This window comes from Orcinus orca, chromosome 17, assembly GCF_937001465.1.
Source record: "Orcinus orca chromosome 17, mOrcOrc1.1, whole genome shotgun sequence".
Lineage (NCBI taxonomy): Eukaryota > Metazoa > Chordata > Mammalia > Artiodactyla > Delphinidae > Orcinus > Orcinus orca.
Genome location: NC_064575.1, coordinates 6699856 through 6721482, shown reverse-complemented (window position 1 = coordinate 6721482; position 21627 = coordinate 6699856).

Here is a 21627-nt window from a genome sequence, read left to right as displayed (position 1 = left end):
ACAGGATTTCTACTGACTTCCATTAATGCTGCATATTTATTTTCATTGTAGCTAAATACTATAAAATATTAAAAGGAACACTGGGTAAGAATTGCAAGGACATTTCTTTCTTTGCAGACGTAAGCATACATGATGAATTGTACAAAAATAGGTTCATCTCCAGAGAATTACCTTTGCAGTCTCACCCTTATGGTATTTATGGAGTACAAAGCAGCGTTCTTTGGGAGGAGATTTTATCTTTCAGTATTAATTCACTCCTACACTCCCAACAGAAGGCAAAGAAATGCCTGCTTTCAGAGTGTATGACATCAGCAGCACAAATATGAGTGCGATATCATGGAGGAGTTTTTCTTTCGAAGGGCTTGTGAAACCATTTAAAAAGTTCTATTCTTGAAGGTCAGTCCTTTAAGGTGGATTTCTTAAAGACCAAACAGTTGAAGGATCTAGCTTTGCTGTTGCCTATTCCACGGTGAAAAGGTAAGGGACGGGGCCTATGGTCTCCATGAAGAAGTTAAGTGCTGAGACATTTCCTTAGATGTGGCTGGATATCAGTAGGATGTACAATCCTACAAGAAGTAAGTTTCAGACCTAATAGCTTAACAAATGTCTACCAACTGAGCAGAGAACGTGGAAGGAGGCCAGTGCGAGGGAAGAAAGTACTTTTCTATCTTAATATTTATTCATTCTCAAAACATCCCTTGAGTGCCTACTCTGCTAGGCACCTTGCGAGGCACTGGAAACACAGCATAATTTTGTAAGATTAATTTCCCCTACATTAACTGTAATGAAACTATATTGAAATTTGGCTTTGAAACGTTTAATTTTAAATTATCAGATGTTCCCCATTTTTATATGAAGACTCACTCTTAACTCTAGTCACCAAACTCACTCACTGTCCTTAGAACCAGGGTCAGAGGCGTCCCTGATTTCTTTTTCCAAGGTCATCCTACCAGAGAATCATAACACAGAGGAGCTGGATGTGAGTCTAGAGATTGCTTGGCCTAATTTCCTCACTGTACCAGGGAACACTTGTTAAGTGCACCAGCTTTGTCATTAAATTCACCCTGGTTTGAGTCCTCTCTCTGTGGGACCATGAGATACAGATACGAGAAACAGAGGTAATCGCAGAAATGATCTCTCAAGTGTTACTGGGAGAATAAATGGGAGTGTCCGAAAAATGACAGAGCACAGCAAACGGTCCCACCAATCAATGTTCTCCAGCAATATTATTGCTATTACCATATTCTTGTACTATCACTATTTTTATATTTCTATCATATCATTATCATTGCATTGTTATTCTCATTGAGAAGCAGAATAAAGCAGAATTCAAGGGGAGAAATTCTGGAGCCATATTGACCAAACTGAAATCTCCGCTCTGCCACTAACTGTTAAGTTACTTAATCTCTCTAAGTCTTGGTTTCCTCACGATTAATACAGAGATAAAACTAGGACTTCTGTAGAGGATTATATGAGGATTAATCTAATTTAAATTGTTTAAAAAAAGAAACACTTGGAAGAGTGCCTGGTGTATAACAAGCACTATTTAGTGTCTGCCTCTGTAGTAAATAATAACTACAGTTGCTTATAGGTGAGGCTCAGTTGGGGGAGGTGACTTGGGAAAGCTCAGAGTTGACACTCAGACCTGGTCTTCATTCATTCTGAAGTCTTATTAAGTAATAGAAATAGAAATAGAAACCCTGAAATAAAGTAAGCAGGAATATGTATTTACATGGCACCTTTCTTTCTGTTAGTGCTTTTCTATCAAATTTACATTTCTCTTTAAAATGCTTAAAGACGAAGCTCGAAATGGGGAAAAATCAAGGCACTCAGGGACAGATGATTTATTAAAATATTTATTAAAGTATTTTATTTTAGGGACTTCCCTGGCGGTCCAGTGGTTAAGGCTCCGCACTCCCAATGCAGGGGGCAAGGGTTCCGTCCCTGGTGGGGGAACTAAGATTCCGCATGCCGTGCAGTGCAGCCAAAACTAAAAATATTTTATTTTTATATGAAATATTAAAAGCATATTTATAAAAATATGACTTATTGTCTACTAAAGAAAGACAATAGATGAATCTCACATCTCCCTTCTTCTGCTTCTACTTCCGTCACCGCGTCCATTGTTTTCTCAAAAGGCCCAGCACCAGGCTCCCCAAGGCCCAAAGAATACAGTCTGAAGTCCTTAGTGTGACACTCAAGCTCTTTCACAGTCTGGCACCATCCTAACCTCCCAACGTTCCCTGCCCTGTCTTGGGACAGCTCCTATGTGCTTGTCAAACTATTCACATTTTCCCAAGCTCCTCCTGTATCTTCCAACACCCCTGCCTTTTCTCCGGGTGCCTCAGTCCATTTCCTCCCTGGGTCATTCGGGTTCCTACCCACCACTTGTGTGCATATCAGAATTCCACGAGTCCCTTCAAGATAGCTGAAACGTTGGCTTACGGAGAACTTTTCCTCAAACTCTCATTCACATTCCACTGTGTCTTCTTTTGCGTTTCCATATGCTTTGCTTACACAAAAAGTTACACTTACTTCACTTGCCTCTCCCTGTAGACAATTTGCATACTGCTTGCTCAGAAGGTCACAGCAGGAGCATTTGCCCCGTGATTATATGCCCTCTACGACTTCTGAAACAAAGGCTACATGATACTACATCCAGAGGCATACCATCATTTACTCCACCATTTCCTTGATTTTGAACCTTAGTTTTCCTTTCTTTTCACTATTGTACTCAGTGTGGCAATAACAATATAATGAATTGTCGATGACTTTTGCAAATCACTGGAGACTTTGAGAATTAATTTTTGTGACCTTTTTGTTATATTTTCAGTAAGTCATTATTCCTTCGTGTCTCACCTTTCCTGGTGGTCCTTTATTGGATGGACTTGTTTTTCCAAGACATAATACTTCATAATATAACCACTCTCTCACTTCCTCAAGCTGCTTCTTCTCTCTCTCACACCCACAGAATATTGTCGTTTTGGCTTTTTTTTTTTTTTTTCATTTTTGTACTATATAGTGGCATTGTGAAATCTAATAAAAATATTTGTGATATGTTTTGAAACGGCATTAAAAATTCTATCAAAAAATAACGTTAATCTTTTGAGGTAGCAAAAATTTTAATTCTTTCCCCCGCCCCTTTTTTTTTAGTTCATTTCATTTTTAGCTAAGGGAAAGAACCATATGTCTTCCAATATTTTTTCTTGTTGGCTTCCTCGATGAAATTTTTCTTGAAAAATAGGTCAAATGAATGGAGGAAAAAAGTTTGTCTTTGCACTTGAGAAAATTATACCAATATTTTTTTAAACACTCAAATTTCCAAGTTATCTTTCTGAATATTTACTCAGCAATTTTTTACTACTCCCACTTAATTGTAGCTTACAAACTATATAATACAAAATGGAAAATATCGGGGTTTTGAGTCACTTATTTATTTATAGTCTTGTTGCTTTTAATGAAGCCTTTGAAACTAGGCTATACAATAGTTTTGTAGAGAAATCATTTTGCATTTCTTGAGAAAAATGCTTTGTTAAAACCTATTCAAATGTGTTTTCAGAAACTAAATGCCTGAAAAGTAAAAATAGGGATTTTTTTTCTAAAAGTGTAATCTATGCCAGAGGCCAAGCTGCGAAGCATCCAGAAAATTTTAGACTGTTGGTAAATATTCCAGTAACATTTAGATTAATCAAGTTACCAGAAAGAGGAAGATAACAATGAAACGGTACTTAGATGAGGGGAAAAGGAAGAACGGTAGCCAGCTTCTAAGAAACATCGAATAAAAAAAAAAGTATCAGAAAGGTCAAGGAGAAAGAGAAAGCAGAAAGTCAAGAAACTTAAAAACAAAAAGGAGGACTTCCCTGGTGGTGCAGTGGTTAAGAATCCACCTGCCAGTGCAGGGAACACGGGTTCGAGCCTTGGTCTGAGAAGATCCCGCATCCCGCATGCCGCGGAGCAGCTAAGCCCGTGCACCACAGCTACGAAGCCTGAGCTCTACAGCCCACGAACCACAGCTACTGAGCCCACGAGCCACAACTACTGAAGCCCGCGCGTCTAGAGCCCGTGCTCCACAGCAAAGAGTAGTTCCCACTTGCTGCAGCTAGAGAAAGCCTGCGCGCAGCAATGAAGACCCAAAGCAGCCAAAATTCATTCATTCATTCATTCAAAAAAAAGCAAAAAGGATCTTTTCTGTAATGGTTATACATCGAAAGGTCTTGGGTTTATCTCGTTAGAGAGAAAAATCAAGAAAATTTCTTTAAAAAAAATCTTAAACAGAAAAAATCTGAATAAATAGTTCATTACCCAGATACGCTAATTGGAAGGTTTGAAGCTTCATCTAAGTCAAAAAACATACATAGCAAGCGAAGTTTATTCAATCCTTGTGAGGAAACACATCTAGACTAACCAATATTTACAGAACTTACCCATTAGTGAAATGGGTATCTTACTGTACCTGAGTTCTTTTATTTCTTTATCTCAAACTCCAACCTGGGCTTTATCTTTTTAAAATACAATAAATTAGTCAATTTAGCAATGTAGTCATTTTAGCAAAATACTATTTTATAGACAATCAGCAACAGTTAAATAAGCATGCTATAATTTTGACTCAACTAATTATGCGTGCTTAAAAAAAGTCTGTTAGAACCAAATACTTAACCTGGCAGAAGCAGCCACATGATGCTACTGTGCTACATGGGCAGTTTAGGAGGAAACATATACAACATTGTTGGATGGTTGGCCGTACCTTTTTGAACCAATGAAGAAATGCCAAATATTAAAAATTCCATAGATTTTTTGCTCCAGTGGGCCTTATTTGTGATCCATCTTCATAAGAAAAAAAAAAAAAGCATCTTCTTAAGGAACATGTGTATGTATACATCTGCTGAGAGATCCATCCTAGTCAGAAGGGAATATAACCAGCTCCTGGTTTCCAACCAGGAGGTTGAAGAAGTCAAGTAGGTCCCATCAGATGCTAATTTGGTAACCACACAAATAGAATCTCTAGCGCCCATGTTCTCTTAGACATATGTCACAGGACGCCGACTTGGCACTGCAGATACTATTAGGCTTATTTATTTGATCTGAAATGGGCTGATTTTACTGGACCACGTCTCTTCGTACATGCCGAATTCCCAGTGAAGTGAAGAACCCTTCTGTTTACCATTGAAGTTTATCATCATTCTGTTTCTCATAATGAAGTCAATGTGAGCTCTGTGCACACAAGGTATAAAGCAGCCAGCAAACTCAAGCCCTAAGTACTAGAAACCTGGAGAGAGGCCAAGGATGAACTGGCATGAAAATGGAATTGCCATCTTGCCTTTACAGCTGGTCTCTTGAAACGAAATGGGAGAATATCAGAGGACGCTCTGCAGAAATGGTACCTCTGCACGACATTCAGGCTCTGGGCAAACAGATGACTGAAGCTGTGTTGTCGTCAATCTGCTGCTGGATCCAGGGGACCACTTTCATCAACCCCTTATGAAATTAATTAATCAAAGGGAAAATTAAAGTGGAGCAAAGCTATCTTGGAAGTAAAAAACGTGCATCTCGTAAAGCAATGGTAAGTTCAATAATTCAAAAGGAAAGCATGGCTGAAGTGATGATCTCAGCCACATTACGTCAAGGTCTCCCTCCACCGCATCCACTGCCACCATAAACGCTCATTTTCTGAAAGGCAGGATTGTCTCAAGGTCTTATCAGCACTAACTGTATTACCAAAGCACAGAGTATACAATCAGATCTCTCCCCTTCATAATGTAGATGTTGTCTTTTTAAAGCAAGCTTGATTATATTCTGAATAGGTCAGTCTGTGTGCCTGACATTTCTCCCCAGTTCCCCGTGACCTTTTAATAAGAATGACTTGGTTTTGCACTGCCGAAAATGGAACTGTCCCTTTTCAGTCAGTGAGTATGGGAAGCCCTGTTTGAACAGATCACATTTTCTGTACTGAGTTATTACTCATACCACAGCAGAGTAAATGAAACCTTATCTTTCTTTAAAAACACGTGTCCTATTTGGCTTTAATTTTACCTTCTTCTGCAGCTCGTTCACATACATTTGTAAATATTTAAGCAAATGTGCAATCACATTTGCTCAGGGAAAGTAACAAATTAATAAAGTCTCTGTTGAGCAAATCTGACTTTTATAATGTATGCTTAAACAGATGTCATCTTTGAATAGCACTGCAAAGAATTATTAACACGGACCTTCCCTGGTTATAGAGAGAAAATTATCAACAGTAATCCAATTTCTAAAATTTCAGAAATGTTCCTCTTTATTAAGTTCCAGTAACAGAAGATTCAGCCAGACAGATCATCCGTGCCCAGACGAACGTGAGAATGGTCGCCATCCCAACTTGAAAGGCTATAACCACAGCGCCCCAGCCCCAGCCTCCTGATTTCCTACTAGAATACTGATCCGTCTGTAAAACCCACAGTAGGAACCCATTAGGTACAACTTGGGGACGTGGGGTCAGATTCTCCTCTGAATAAATATGTACTGGAAGGGCCTGGCTCTGAGCTTTATTCCCACAACTGGACTGAGTTTCCTGATGTAGAAATTGCCTGGGACTATTTAGAGGATGATAAGGCAGGGATGATAACTAACCTAGTGTGATGTGAACAGCAAGCACCTGCCATAAAAAGGTATCAGCGAAGTGAGCAGCAAGTATGTGTTTAATGCTCACAATGGCAAGACAAGTGTGGGAAACACTGGGTTCTATTCTCGAAGATTCTTCAAGGATGGCCCCAGTCTTCGTGGAGGCTGGAGGAGAAGCAGATGATCAGCAAGTAAAGACACTAATAAGCTTATAATTGCAACCTGAGGTGCATGATGTAAAGAACATACCAAGAATGGGCTAGTGGAAAAAAATTATCTAAATCAGGAGTTGGCACACTCTTTCTGTAAAGAGCAAGGTAGTAAATATTTGGGGCTTTGCAGACCACATTTGATCTCTGCCACATATTTTTATAACCTTTTAAAAATGTAAAAATGATTCTTAGCTCAAGGGTCTTACAGAAGCATGACAAAAGCCAACCAGCCCGTGTGCCATAGTTTGCCAGCCTCTGATGGCAAGAGGGGAAGGTGGCACCTGGAGAACAATTCTACAGAAAGGCTCAAGGTGGAAAATCAAGGTCAGCTTAGTTGAAGCAACAGAGAGAGAGGCTGGGGAGGTGTGCCGTGCTCCGCGGTCATGGTGAGAAGTTTAAAGGTTATTGTAAAGGCGGTAGGAAACCACCAGAGTTTTGAGCACGGGATATGACACGATCCCATTTACATTTTGAAAAAGCCCATTTGCTCCCTGTACAGAAAATCGGCATCAGTTTTGTGGCAGAGTGGTACCCAGAGCCTGTTGAGAAGGAATAAGGCAGGAGAGAGGGAGCAGGTAGGCAGGATGGGGCAGTGGGGGTGAGAAAAAGTGGACAGGGAGGGATCCTGTTCCTTGACCTGGTCTTCGCCTGGCCCTTTGGGGTCTGGAGAGCCCTTGCACAGAGGTGAAAGGCATCTCTCATCTGGCTACTTCTAAGGCTCTGCTGGTTGGGCTACTGCTCCTGGACATCATTTCTTATTCTTTTAACTTCCAAGAACCCAATTTTGAATGGAAAAATATTCACTTATTTTAATGTGGTTGGTTCAACCAGCCATATTTTGAAAAGTAGGAATGTATATATTTAGGGGAAATCTGCATGGATATGTCAGCCCAAATGAGTGAGAGGGAAAGATTTAGGAGCTAATTGGTCTCCTCCTTCTCCCCCGTCCTTTCCCCTTTTCTATAAAGGAGCATAAACTTGATTAGACCTGCCTGGACAGGGGAAGCAGAAATGAATTGTCTGCTGTCTCCAGGATGTGACTCACCATTTCCACCTGCGCTCCCTGCCATGCCTGGAGGACTTCTCAGCACGCTTCTGCCAAAGTCTCAGGACTCACCTTTTCCATGAAGCCTTCCCAGAAGACAAGAAGGACTCACCTGCTTCAACCCGTGATTACAGATTTGCACACCTGTGTTTTGAACGTCGGTCATGGATTCAGCCTCTTTTCTTGGCTTTAGGTTCTTGTTCTTAGTTTCCCATCCCTACTTTCAGCCAGGGGCAGGCATTCACATATTCCAGGATGATGTTTACTCTATAAAGTTCCCCATGAAAGGACTGCCCAGTTTGTTACTAAGGAAAGTATCAGAAATAGGGGCAGCCTTATGAACAGACGCTACTAAGTTGATACCGACTCAAATATTACAAAGGGAGAATCTTCTCTAGTATGTACCTTACTCACCTCTCAAGGGCTTAGGAAATTCCTACCACTGCCTTAGTTCAAGTCAACAATGTTCAATGTGTCTTACGTGGAATACTATCCTCCTTAAAGTCTCTAGTAAAAGAAACAGCTAGATGTGGTCAAACACTTCCAGAGCATTCTGCATACTAACTTTCTCCCTTGGAAACTCAGAAAGCAGACTAGCACATCAAAGACTGACCCTGTTAAACTTTATTTAACCAATGGTTTCCACCATTCTGTGCCCACAAGACCCACTACTGTTCAACAACCTACTAGTTCCTCAAAATGCTTTAGCAAGTGCAGAGTTCAGGCTGCCCTCAGCAGGCCTGAGATGGTGTGGGGAGTGGAGGAAAGGAAGCAACAGTTGTCTGGGTGAAATGACCCAGGTCAAATTAGCTCCTTGAACTAAGAAGGTAACTCTGACCTGGGCGTGGGTGGAGGACAACAGTGTGCCCTGCCTTGGGCCATTTCCCAGGAAGGACAGGTGGGGTCAGATGGAGATGTGTGGCCCTGTGAGTGGACAGGTAACACTGACTCCACAGAGAGACAACTGGTCATTCGAGAGCAAGCAAACTGCCATGTCAGAATGAGCCCCAATCCTTAACTGCTAGGTTTTGGGACGGGATTGGGGGGAGCGTTCTTACAGTGGAAACCACAGGCTTTTTGCCTCAGGCAGGATTGGATTAAAATCCAGGCCTTTCCCCATTCCAGCTGTATAACTTGTCCTGTAAGCCCTGTTTTTTGTGAAATAGGATGAATAATATTAAGACAGGATTTGTAAAAATATAAAACAAACTAATTTTCTCAAAGTAACTAATATATGACTTAATAAATAGTAGAAACTATATAGTAGCCTCTGAAAGAAACTTTAGGAAGTGTCTTCATGGACCTTCCCTAAATTTAGCCAGAATTAACACTTTTCATGTTAGATTCAACTTTTCCCTAGTGCAAATTTAAATCAAATATTAATTTTCCTCATCATACCCTAATCTAAAGGTCCATTTATCCCATACATCTTATTTTTGTTACAATAGAAAAATATCTAACCATATGTAATTCTTCAGAAATAAATGACAGTTTCTGATGGAATTTAAAAAGGTGAACTTTTGGCCCAAAGATACATGGATGGCCGTTGGCTTAATTTCAAAATTATTTGTGCATTTCTTAAATATAAAGCTTTTTCACTAGACATAGCTCCTATTTCATTTAGGTTTTTTTTTTATATTTATTTCATCAGTAGGAAGGAGACGATACTTTTTATATAAAGTTAGACTTAAGATAGAAAGTGACTCAATTTGGGCAGTGAAGAGATGAAGTGCTTCGTGGATAGTCATCAGAATTCTGCAGCTGCCCAAAATACTCCTAAAAATCAGCTGTGCTTACAGTGTCTAATTCTGATGGTGAAATGTTTTTGGCCCAGATAACAGTATTTGCTACAAAAAAGCAAATCAAAACACATCTCCCATGTAAACGCCACTAAGGAAGGCATATTATATGGAGGTGTTTTGTTCATATGTCTAACTACAGGCAGCTTAAGTTGAAAAGAATCTCATTATCTCAGGCCTACCATATGTATGTGTGTATATAAGTAGAAGGAAAACAAACTCAAAATACGGCCTCAGCTGGTAGGATTGTGAGGGCCAATCTAAGCTCTTTAATCAAGGTATTGTGTATTAAGTTTAATACTTATGATACGCATACTCCAGACACAGACCCTCAAGTCAAGAGAAGATCAGGTAACTTAAATCTCTACGCTCACAATTAATTAAAAATTAAATAGTGAAATCTCAAAACAGAGTTACAAAAGTTGTAGTATAGTTTAAATGTTTGCATTTAACAAATTAACATTTTAACATAAAAATGCAATGCAATATAAATATGCTTTTCACAGGATAGTTATAATATTTATTAAGAATATATCTAACTTACAAAGAGCGTGGCCTAGTAATGGGAGAAGCACATAAAGCTCTGTGATTATCATGTTTTTTCATTTCGGTCATAGCTTCTCTGCAATAATGTGTGTCACGTCACTTGGAAATAACATCAAATATATAAATTTAAGACCTTGGTGAACATGAAGGCCAGGCAAATGTCCCTTATAGTTACATACCGGTGATAGGCCAGGCTTTCATCAAAACTCTTCTGTGTGTTTATAATGACCTAAAGAAGAGACATAAGTATGCACTTCAAATTTCACAGTTGGAATTAATATTAGATATTATCTGATTCAATATAATTTAATGACAGATGGGAAACCTAAGGCTCAGAATGACTAAATGACTTACACATAAACACAGAGCTAATAAGAGTCTGATAAGACAAAAATCTATGTTCCTTCAGCATATTTCCAAAATATTTTGCTTATATCTAATTTTGAAACACAAACTGAGAACTTGGATCTATTTCAGCATCAGGAAGGAAATGAGAAAAATCTCAATTTGATTATTTAATAAAGTCCTAAAAGAATTTAATAAATAATTAATATTAAATATAGAATAAGCTACACACCCTCATTTAATCATAAAGAACTATTTATGTGCTACTCTAATCAAAGAAACTACGTAAACAAATATAATACAGTGAGATAAAAAGTTATTCTGAAACTTTCTAGTGAATGTATAAAAGTAGTGCCAAAAAAATTTTAATAATACTTAGCTTTGGGAGAGGGCCTGGTCATGTATTAAACCAATAAAAAAAAATTTACTTCTCATTTTATTATTTTATTCTCTTTGGCTTTTGTAAACATGTGTTTTTCCTAATTTTATTTCATTAAAAAATAGCCAAACTCTACATCTTTATATAAGAAACTTAATACCCTACAAATGAATAATATTCCTTCTCTGCAAATACCCATGGAAAATTCACCCCAAAATTAAGCATATACTAACTAGGGCAAGGAGAAAGTCTCAGTAAATACACAAAACAGAACTCATTGAGCCATACTTTCTGACCCTAATGAAAAAAAGCTACTAAAAAGTTCTATTTAACAATGAACAAAAACTTGTGTTTCCAACCATGATGTAGTAACAAGAACCAGATATGTAGTCCCAAATGAAATAACAAAAAAACTGGACGAAATATATGAAACAACATTTTAAAAGACACAGAACATCAGGCAACAAATGACAGTGATCCTTGAGGGATGAAACATAAACAACATGAGCCATATGACTGCCCATAGATTATGTCCTTGAGGGTTTCCAGGCAACAGCACAGGGAGATTTAACCTAGGTGAAATCCAGTGGACTCCCTGAGTTGAGACAAAGCTAAAGTCCAGGAGATCAAGGCAATTAGAGTTACCAGGGCAGAATACAGGACAGGAAAGCTGTTGCTGGCAGGGAATTCCAGAGATTCTCATTACGTAGCGATCAGTTGTCCCCCTTGATTACTGATCAGTGCATGCATGGGATAAAATTACCTAAGATTGAGGAAAAACACACTTAAAAAGGATTGGAAGTAACAGTACTCATCAGCACTCACATAGTACAGAGAATAATGTTTGTTCCTACCAATCAGACTACAAAAATTTATAATTCCTGGGGCACTGGGTAAAGTACACAGGAAGTTCTTGCCTAGGTGGTAGAAAATAATGAGCTCTCGTCTAAGCACTACACTTGACTCACCTAATCTTCATAGTAAGGCCTGAAAGAATTAAGCTATTTCCAAATAACTTGACACTGACTGAGAACTAAGCATAAGAATATTTATAAGAAGTTCAAATTTTCAATACTCAGAAAAGTAAAATTCATGGTGTCTGGCATCCAGTGAAAAGTTATCAGGCATGCAAACAAGCAGGAAAATATGACCTATAATAAGGAGAAAAATTACTCATTCAAAAGCAGTCAAAAAGTTATATAAATGTTAGAGCTACAAACGACTAGTTTTGTAAATAAATAAGTTACAAGGATGCAATATACAGCACAGGGAATATAGACAATATTTTATAACTTTATATGGAATATAATCTATAAAAATATTGACTCACTGTGTTATACATCTGAAACTAATATAATATTGTTAAGTCTACTATACTTCATTAAAAAAGGTTACATAAATGTTAGAAATAGTAAACATGTTCATTAAAACAGTTAATATAACTGGATTCCAAATGTTCAAAATATTAAGGAGAGACATGGAAGATCCAAAAAAGAACTAAACTAAATATCTAGAGAGAAAAACTTCAGTGTCTGGGATGAAAAATACATTGAATGAGATTAATGGCAGAGGAGATATTGCAGAAGAAAAGATGAGTAACCTTAATAATCTAACAAAATAAGCAATCCAAAATGAAATGCAGAGATAAAAAAGCATTTAATGGGCTTGGGGACAACTTCAAATGGCGTAATGTACAAGCAATTTAATAAAGAAGAGAGAGTATAGTACAGAAAAATTGCTCAAAAAAAAAAATAGTAGTCAGGAATTTTCTAAATTTGATGACAGCCACAAACCTGCAGATACAAGAAGATCAATGAATCAAAGCATAAGAAATATGAAGAAAACTACACCATCACCTCCTATTCAAATATCTCAAAACCAGTGATAAAGAGAAAATCTTATAATAATTGAGAAAAAAATTACATACCAAGAAAGAAGATGAGAAGGACATATTTCTCATCAGAAATTATGACCGCAAGATAACAGTGAAGCTATATCTTTAGAGTAATAAAAGAAAATAACTTTCAACTTATAATTCTGTACCCAGCAAAAACATCTTTCCAAAGCAAAAGCAAATAAAAACTTCTAGCAAACCTACACTACAAGAAATATTAGGAATCTAAGAGAAGAAAAAAAAAAAAAAAGGTCATGAAGTACCTCAGGGTAAGACGGGAATAAAGACACAGACCTACTAGAGCATGGACTTGAGGATATGGGGAGGGGGAAGGGTAAGCTGTGACAAAGTGAGAGAGTGGCATGGACATATATACACTACCAAATGTAAGGTAGATAGCTAGTGGGAAGCAGCCGCATAGCACAGGGAGATCAGCTAGGTGGTTTGTGACCACCTAGAGGGGTGGGATAGGGAGGGTGGGAGGGAGGGAGATGCAAGAGGGAAGAGATATGGGAACATATGTATATGTATAACTGACTCACTTTGTTATAAAGCAGCAACTAACACACCATTGTAAAGCAATTATACTCCAATAAAGATGTTCAAAAAAAAAGAAAAGAAATATTAATGTCCTTCAAGAAGAAAGAAAATTATATGAGATGGAAATATGGATCTACAAAAAAAGTAAACACAGAAATGACAACTACTTGGATAAATATATAAAGTTTTTAAATAGTTAAATCAATTTTTAAAATAATTGGCTGCTTAAACTAAAATAATCACAATATAGTTTGGAGTTTAAACATATGGGAAACTATGAGGTATGATAATCATAGCACAAAGGTCTTAAGGGGAGAAATGAAATATACTAGTATAAGGATCTTGTACTGTATGTTATGTATGTGTTAAATGGCATTTGAAAGATACTAGACTTAAAACTAACCATATCAATGATTACATAAAATAAAATGATCTAAACAAGCCAATTCAAAGGCAAATGTCAGCTTGGATAGGAGAGGGAAGACTCAAATATTTGCCACATAAAAGCAGCACACTTTAAATATAAAGATACAAATAGGGTGAAAATTAAAGAAATAAAAAGATGGAAAATGAAACCATGAAAAGACTAATCAAAAGAAAGCTGGAGGGAGACCTTCAAGATGGCAGAGGAGTAAGATGTAGAAATCACCTTCTTCCCCACAAATACATCAGAAATACATCTACATGTGGAACAACTCCTACAGAACACCTACTGAACGCTGGCAGAAGAACTCAGACTTCCCAAAAGGCAAGAAAATGCCCACGTACTTGGGTAGGGCAAAAGAGAAAAGAAAAAACAGAGACAAAAGAATAAGGACAGGACCTGCACCTCTGGGAGGGAGCTGTGAAGGAGGAAAAGTTTCCACACACTAGGAAGCCCCTTCACTGGCGGAGACGGGGGGCAGAGCGGGGAAGCTTCAAAGCCATGGAGGAGAGCACAGCAACAGGGGTGCTGAGGGCAAAACGGAGAGATTCCCTCACAGAGGATCAGTGCCGACCAGCACTCAGCAGCCCGAGAGGCTTGTCTGCTCACCCGCCGGGGCAGGCGGGGGCTGGGAGCTCAGGCTCAGGCTTTGGGGGTCGGATCCCAGGGAGAGGACTGGGGTTGGCTGCTTGAACACAGCATGAAGGGGGCTAGTGCACCACAGCTAGCTGGGAGGGAGTCTGGGAAAAAGTCTGAACCTGCCTAAAAGGCAAGAGACCATTGTTTCGGGGTGTGCGAGGTGAGGGGATTCCTTCCCCGTATGCCCACAGAAGGCAAAGCTCTACCTAAACGAGCTCCGGAGACTGGAGTGAGCTGCGACTATCAGCGCGGACCCCAGGGACAGGCATGAAATGCTAACACTGCTGCTGCAGCCACCAAGAATCCTGTGTGCAATCACAGGTCACTATCTACACACACCCCCGCCCCCAGGAGCTGTGTAGCCCACTACTGCCAGGGTCCCATGATCCAGGGACAACTTCCCCAGGAGAACACACTGTGTGACTCAGGCTGTTGCAACGTCATGCTGGCCTCTGCTGCTGCAGGCCCGCCCCACATTCCGTACCCTTCCCTCCCCCCAGCCTGAGTGAGCCAGTGCCCCCTAATCAGCTGGTGCCTTATCCCTGTCCTTTCTGGGCAGGAACAGAGGCCAGAGGACGACCTACACGCAGAGCTGGGGCCAAAACCAAAGCTGACCCCAGGAGCTGTGCAAACAAAGAAGAGAAAGGGAAATCTCTCCCAGCAACCTCAGGAGCAGCAGATTAAATTCCCACAATCAACTTGATATACCCTGCATCTGTGGAATACATGAAGAGACAAAGAATCATCCCAAAATTGAGGCAGTAGATTTGGGGAGCAACTGTAGACTTGGGGTTTGCTGTCTGCAACTGATTTGTTTCTGATTTTTATGTTTATCTTAGTACAGTTTTCAGTGCTTGTTATCATTGGTGGATTTGTTTATTGGTTGAGTTGCTCTCTTTTTTATTATTATTATTTTTTTATTTTAATAATTTTATTTATTTATTATTATTTTCTTTCTTTCCTTTTTTCTCCCTTTTCTTCTGAGCCATATGGCTGACAGGGTCTTGGTGATCCAGCTGGGTGTCAGGCCTGAGCCTCTGAGGTGGGAGAGCTGAATTCAGGACATTGGGCCACCAGAGACCTCCCGGCCCCACAAAATATCAATATCAAGCAAAAGCTCTCCCAGAAATCTCCATCTCAACACTAAGACCCAGCTCCACCCAACGGCCAGCAAGCTTCAGTGCTGGACGCCCCATGCTAAACAACTAGCAAGACAGGAACACAACTCCACTCATTACAAGAGAGGCTGCCTAAAATCATACTGAGTTCACAGACACCCCAAAACACACCACCGGACACAGCCCTGCCCACCAGAAAGACAAGATCCAGCACCACCCACCAGAACCAGGCACCAGTCCCCTCCACCAGGAAACCTACACAAGCCCCTGAACCAACCTCACGCACTGGGAGCAGACACCAAAAACAACAGGAGCTACGAACCTGCAGCCCACGAAAAGGAGACCCCAAACAGAGTAGGTTAAGCAAAATGAGAAGACAGAGAAGTATGTAGCAGATGAAGGAGCAAGGTAAAAACCCACCAGACCTAACAAATGAAGAGGAAATAGGCAGGCTACCTGAAAAAGAATTCAGAGTAATTGTTAGTATGATCTAAAATCTTGGAAATAAAATGGAGAAAATACAAGGAATGATTAACAAGGACCTAGAAGAACTAAAGAGCAAACAAACAATGATGAACAACACAATAAATGAAATTAAAAATTCTCTACAAGGAATCAATAGCAGAATAACTGAGGAGAAGAACGAATAAGTGACCTGGAAGATAAAATAGTGGAAATAACTACTGCAGGACAGAATAAAGAAAAAAGAATGAAAAGAATTGAGAACAGTCTCAGAGACCTCTGGGACAGCATTAAATGCAACAACATTCGAATTATATAGGTCCCAGAAAAAGAAGAGTAAAAGAAAGGGTCTGAGAAAATATTTGAAGGGATTGTAGTTGAAAACTTCCCTAACATGGGAAAGGAAATAATCAAGTCCAGGAAGCACAGAGAGTCCCATACAGGGTAAATCCAAGGAGAAACATGTGAAGACACATATTAATCAAACTATCAAAAATTAAATACACAGAAAAAATATTGAAAGCAGGAAAGGAAAAGCAACAAATAACATACAAGGGAATCCCCATAAGGTTAACAGCTGATCTTTCAGCAAAAACTCTGCAAGCCAGAAGGGAGTGGCAGGACATATTTAAAGTGATGAAAGGGAAAAATCTGCAACCAAGATTACTCTACCCAGCAAGGTTCTCATTCAGATTTGATGGAGAAATTAAAACCTTTACAGACAAGCAAAAGCTAAGAGAATTCAGCACCACCAAACCAGCTTTACAACAAATGCTGAAGGAACTTCTCTAGGGAGGAAACACAAGAGAAGGAAAAGACCTACAATAACAAACTCAAAACAATTAAGAAAATGGAAATAGGAAAATACTTATCGATAATTACCTTAAATGTAAATAGATTAAATGCTCCCACCAAAAGACATAGACTGGCTGAATGGATACAAAAATAAGACCCATATATATGCTGTCTACAAGAGACCCCCTTCAGACCTAGAGACACATCCAGACTGAAAGTGAGGGGATGGAAAAAGATATTCCATGCAAATAGAAATCAAAAGAAAGCTGGAGTAGCAATTCTCATATCAGACAGAATAGACTTTAAAATAAAGACTATTACAAAAGACAAAGCAGGACACTACATAATGATCAGAGATGAATCCAAGATGAAGATATAACAATTGTAAATATTTATGCACCCAACATAGGAGCACCTCAATACATAAGGCAAATGCTAACAGCCGTAAAAGGGGAAATTGACAGTAACACAATCATAGTAGGGACTTTAACACCCCACTTTCACCAATGGACAGATCATCCAAAACAAAAATAAATAAGGAAACACAAGCTTTAAATGGCACATTAAACAAGATGGACTTAATTGATATTTATAGGACATTCCATCCAAAAACAACAGAATACACTTTCTTCTCAAGTGCTCATGGAACATTCTCCAGGATAGATCCTATCTTGGGTCACAAATCAAGCCTTGGTAAATTTAAGAAAATTGAAATCACATCAAAGCAGTTCTAAGAGGGAAGTTTATAGCTATACAAGCCTACCTCAAGAAACAAGAAACATCTCAAATAAACAACCTAAACTTACACCTAAAGCAATTAGAGAAAGAAGAACAAAAAAACCCCCAAAGTTAACAGAAGAAAGAAATCATAAAGATCAGATCAGAAATAAATGAAAAAGAAATGAAGGAAATGACAGCAAAGATCAATAAAACTAAAAGCTGATTCTTTGAGAAGATAAACAAAATTGATAAACCGTTAGCAAGATTCATCAAGAAAAAAAGGGAGAAGACTCAAATCAACAGAATTAGAAATGAAAAAGGAGAAGTAACAACTGACACTGCAGAAATACAAAGGAAGTATTTTCCCTATCCACAATGGAATTAAATTAGAAATTATTAATAGAAAGATCATATACTTGATCTTATCAATAATGCTTGCATCAAATTAAAAGAATAAAAAGGAAACAAGAGAAAGTATTTTTAAGTGAGTAAAGATGAAAGCACAGTATTCCAAAATCAGTAGAATATTGCCAAAGCAGTACTCATAGGGGAAGGTATAGTATTCAATACTTATTTTAGGAAAAAAGAAAACTCTCCAATCAATGACTTCAATTTCCAACTTAGGAAATTTGAAAAAGAAAACCAAATTAAAGTAAGCAGAAGAAAGGAAGTAGTAAAGGTTTAAAAAAATCAATGCAATAAAAAAAATTCTAGAGAAAGTCAACAAAACCAAAAATATATTTTTTGAGAAGATCAATAGAAGTGATAGACTTTATACAGGCTGATTGGAAATGAAAAAAGAGAGAAGACAAAAATTACCTTTAGCAGTAATGAAAGAGGCATCATCAGTATAGATTTTACACTTATTAAAAGGATAATAAGGAAGTATTATGAATAACTTTATGTGAACTAATTTAACAATTTCAATGAAATAGACAAATTCTCTGAAAGACACAAACTATCAAACCTCACTCAAGAAGAAATAGACAACCTGAATAGATCTATTCCTACTGAATAAATTCAGTTTGTATTTAAAAACCATCATCCCACAAAGAAAACTCTAAATCAAAGTGACTTCACTTCTACCAAACCTTTAAAGAAGAAATGACACCAGGGCTTCCCTGGTGGCACAGTGGTTAAAAATCTGCCTGCCAATGCAGGGGACACGGGTTCGAGCCCTGGTCCGGGAAGATCCCACGTGCCGCGGAGCGGCTAAGCCTATGCACCACAACTACTGAGCCTGCACTCTAGAACCTGCGAGCCACAACTACTGAAGCCCGCATGCCTAGAGCCCATGTTCTGCAACAAGAGAAGCCACCGCAATGAGAAGCCTGTGCACCGCAACGAAGAGTAGTCCCCACTCTCTGCAACTAGAGAAAGCCCGTGCACAGCAACAAAGACCCAACACAGCCAAAAATAAATTAATAATACCAATTTTACACAAATTCTTCCAGAAAATTGAATAGGAGGGACTAATTCCTAGTTCATTCTTTGATGCCAGTTTTATCTAAAACCAGAAAAAAATGTATTAGGAAAAGAAGTCTGTAGGCCTATATGCCTCATGAACATGGGTGCAAATATTCTAAACAAAATTTTAGCAAAATGATTCCAAAAATATAAAAAATATGTAATGACCATGTGTGATTAATCCACCATGTAAGAATTTATTACTATTTCATATTTTTGATGTGACATTAAAATGGTTTTTTTTAAATTTTAATTGTCCAATGTTCATTTGTTAGGATTTCATTGAGTCTGTAGAATTTCTCACCAGTGTTTTGTAGTTTTTAATGTACACATCTTGCACATCTTTTGTTAGAAAAACAATTGAGGGGACTTCCCTGGTGCTCTGGTGGTTGAGACTTCACCTTCCAAAGCAGGGGGTGCAGGTTCGATCCCTGGTCAGGGAGCTAAGATCCCACATGTCTCGCGGCCAAAAACCAAAACATAAAACAGAAGCAATATTGTAACAAATTAAATAAAGACTTTAAAAATGGTCCACATAAAAAAAAAAAAAAAATCTAAAAAAAAAAAATACAACTGATTTTTCCACACTGATCTTATACCCTGCAACCTTGCTAATCTCACTCATTTGTTTTAGTAGCTGTTTTGTAGATTCCATGGGGTTCCATAAACTATCATGTCATCTGGGAATAAAAGCAGTTTTACTTCTTCCTTTCCAATCTGGATGCATTTTATTTCTTTGTCTTGCCTTACTGTATTGGCTAGAACCTCTCCTATAATGCTTTTTGTTCCTGACCTCAGAGAGGAAACACTCAGTTTTCTGCTGTTAAGTACACTCTTAATTTTAGGGTTTTCATAAATGTCATTTATTAGGTTGAGAAATTTCCCTCCTTTTCCTACTGTGCTAAGACCTTTCTTTTATAAGGAATGGAGGTTGGAATTTTTTAATGTTTTTTCAGCATCAACTTATATAATCATGTCAATAGGTACAAAAAACTGCAATTTAACATCATATCAAAAATATGAAATACTTAGTGGTAAATCTGACAAAAGAGGTACAAGGCCCATACAGTAAAAACTACAAACATTGGTGAGAATTGAAGAGGACCTAAGTAAATTGTGATATTCTGTGGTCATGTGTCAGGTAGTCAATATTCTTAAGATATCAACTATTTCCAAATTGATATATGATTTCAGTGCAATCCCAATCAAAATTCCAGCAGGATTTTTTTCTTTCTTTCTTTCTTTTTTTCAGAATTGACAAGCTGATTCTAAAATTCCTAAGGCAGTTGAAAAGACTTTCAAAAGCTAAACTAAAATGCCTTCTAATTTACATAAAATGGTTGAAGAGGATGTCACTGATAAAAAATTCCTCTGAGCAGAGATATAAAGGAAGTGAGAGAGCAAATGAGCTGGGAAACTTTGGGGAAAGGGAGTTTCAGACGAAGGGAACAGCAGGATCAAATGTCCTGAGGCGAGAGCATGTTATATGTGCAAGGAACCAAAAGGAGGCTTTATGATTGGAGTGCACTAAGCAGCAGAAGAAGAAATAGACATGAGATTAGAGATTTAGCCAAGTGCCAGATTATGTAAACTGAAGACATAGGGTTAGGAACACACTGAAAAATTGTGAACATTGCAGTGTTATGATCTAACTTGGGTTTTTTTTGGATTAATTATAGACTGAAAGGAGGTAAGGCATAAGCACAAAGACCACTGAGAAAGCTATTGCAATAACCTAGTCCTAGTATGATAGCTCAGACCAGGCTGGTAAAGGTGGAAGTCAGGAGAAATGGTTAGATTCAGAATATATTATGAACCTAAGGCCAACATGATTTGTGGATGGGTGGTATTAAGGTAAGAGAGAAAGAGAAGAATCGGGCTGTCTCCAAGATTTTTCATCTAGGCAATCTGGTTTACCATTTGCCAAAATGAGAAACATCACAGAAAGAGTAGGATGGAGGGGAAATGAAAAGTTTGGTGTAGTTCAAGGTAGTATCCCTACCAAGATAGCCAAGTGGAAATGCGAGCAGTGTTCAGAGAAGCAGTCCTGGCTGAAGATAAGAATTTGATACTTAGAGCCATGAGCCTAAGTGAATCCACACAAAGAAGTGAGAGTGAGCCCTGACCTGTCCAGATGTGTAGAGGTGAGAAAGATGAAGAAACGATATGAAAGAGACGGGGGAGTTACCTGGCGGTCCAGTGGTTAGGGCTTGGCACTTCCAATGCCATGGGCCTGGGTTCAGTGCCTGGTTGGGGAACTAAGATCCCACAAGCCGCACGTCGCAGCCAAAAAAAGAAGAGAGAGAGAGAGACACTGGGAAGAAGCAACTGGAAGGATGGGAGGAGACTAGAGAGTGGTGTCCTGGCATTCAAATGAAAACAGTTTCAAGAAGGAAGTAATTAACAAATGTGTCAAATCCTGCCTGAGGACGGGTCACTGGATTTAGAACCAGGGAGTTCATTTGTGACTTGAACCCCAAGAGTTCAGGGTGCAGTGTAAACATGACTGGGCTCATGAGAGAATGGGAAGAGAGGATTTAGAGATGGAAAGGACAACTCTTTTGAGTACATTTTCTGTAAAGAGAAGCAGAAAAATGGGTCAGTAGCTGAAGAGGGGATATGAAATAAAGGGAGAATTGGAAATA